Below are 2,039 nucleotides of genomic sequence, written 5' to 3' on the forward strand. Positions count from 1 at the left end.
AGACAGTGGTGTCTAGAGTTCTCAAGCACACTCTTTGCTTTGGACCACAACTTTAACTGCTCAGTCTCAATTTTTTCACTTGACAACTTCACACCACAAGCATTTAGTTAGGGTAGCAACTCTTTTGAACTGCCTAGGCTAAAATATTTCTTCTTTTAGGTCCTCTTAACCATTGATGCTCAAAGCCTTGGATCCTTTTGCCCTTGCCTTTTGGTTTAAAGGGTAATTGGCTTTTTGCTCTTGCCTTCTGGTTTTAAGAGCTATTGGCTTTTTCTGCTTTTTATTTCTTTTTTGCTTGCTTTTTTTTTCGTATAAGCATATATATATATATATATATTCTTTTATTGCTTTTTTTGCTGCTTTTTCTTGCTTCAAAAATCAATTTTTGGAATTTTCATATCATCAATAATATTTCACTTTTTTTTATCATTCTTTTTCAATTAAAATTGAACTATTCTTAATATATAACTTAAAATTCATGCATCTTCCTTTTTTTCAATTAAAAATTTTCTTTTAAGAAAGGTGAGAGATTCATGGAGTATTTCATAACTTTAAGACATAATGACAAATGATCATGCACTAGAAACAAACAATAGAACAAAATACATGGAAAACAGAAAAATAAACATAGGCAACAGGGGAGTAAAGGGAACCAATCCACCTTAGTGATGGCGGCCACTACTCCTTCTAGAGGATCCAATGGAGTGCTTGATTTCCTCTATGTCACGACCCTGCCTTTGTTGTTCTTCCCTCATAACTCTTTGTTCTTCTCTCATGGCCCTTTGATCTTCTCTTATGTCATGGAGGATGGTGGAGTATTCTTGATGTTCCATCCTCAGTTGACCCATGCTGGAGCTTAATTCTCCTAGAGAACTGTGCAATTGGTCCCAATAGCCTTGGGGAGGAAAATGCATTCCTTGAGGCATCTCTGGGATTTCTTGTTGAGGCAGTTGCACAGGTTCTTGTGCATGCTCTCTTACATGCTCCATCCTTTTCTTAGTGATGGGTTTGTCCTCCTCAATAGGAATGTTGGTGCACGAAATTGTAAATCACACTTTTCACAATTCGTACCACTAACCAGCAAGTGCACTGGGTCGTCCAAGTAATACCTTATGTGAGTAAGGGTCGATCCCACAGAGATTGTTGGCTTGAAGCAAGCTATGGTTATCTTGTAATTCTTAGTCAGGATATCAATTATAATTATCAGTTGACTTGCAAATAAACAAGAGAGCATGGATTAAATAATACTTATTATGCAATAATGGAGAATACGTTGGAGTTTTGGAGATGCGTTGTCTTTTAAATCTCTGCTTTCCCTCTGTCTTCTTCTTCATGCATGCAAGGTTCCTCCTATGGAAAGCTATGTGTTAGTGGATCACTATTGTCAATGGGTACCATCCGTCCTCTCAGTGAAAATGGTCCAGGTGCGCTGTCACCGCACGGCTAATCATCTGTCGGTTCTCACTCATGCTGGAATAGAATCCATTGATCCTTTTGCGTCTATCACTACGCCCAATCCTTGTGAGTTTGAAGCTCGTCACAGTCATTCAATCCCTGAATCCTACTTGGAATACCACAGACAAGGTTTAGACTTTCCGAATTCTCACGAATGCTGCCAATGGATTCTAGCTTATACCACAAAGATTCTGATTAAAGAATCCAAGAGATGCTCATTCAATCGAAGGTAGAGCGGAGGTGGTTGTCAGGTATGCGTTCATAGATTGAGAATAATGATGAGTGTCACAGATCATCACATTCATCATATTGAAGTGCGAATGAATATCTTAGATAAAAACAAGCGTGTTTGAATGGAAAACAGAAATAATTGCATTAATTCATCGAGACGCTGCAGAGCTCCTCACCCCCAACAATGGAGTTTAGAAACTCATACCGTCAAAGAATACAAATTTCAGATCTAAAAATGTCATGAGGTACAGAATAAATCTCTAAAAGTTGTTTAAATACTAAACTAGTAACCTAGGTTAACAGAAAATGAGTAAACTAAGATAGATAGTGCAGAAATCCACTTCTGGGGTCTA

Source organism: Arachis duranensis, chromosome 4 (assembly GCF_000817695.3).
Source record: "Arachis duranensis cultivar V14167 chromosome 4, aradu.V14167.gnm2.J7QH, whole genome shotgun sequence".
Classification (NCBI taxonomy): Eukaryota; Viridiplantae; Streptophyta; class Magnoliopsida; order Fabales; family Fabaceae; genus Arachis; species Arachis duranensis.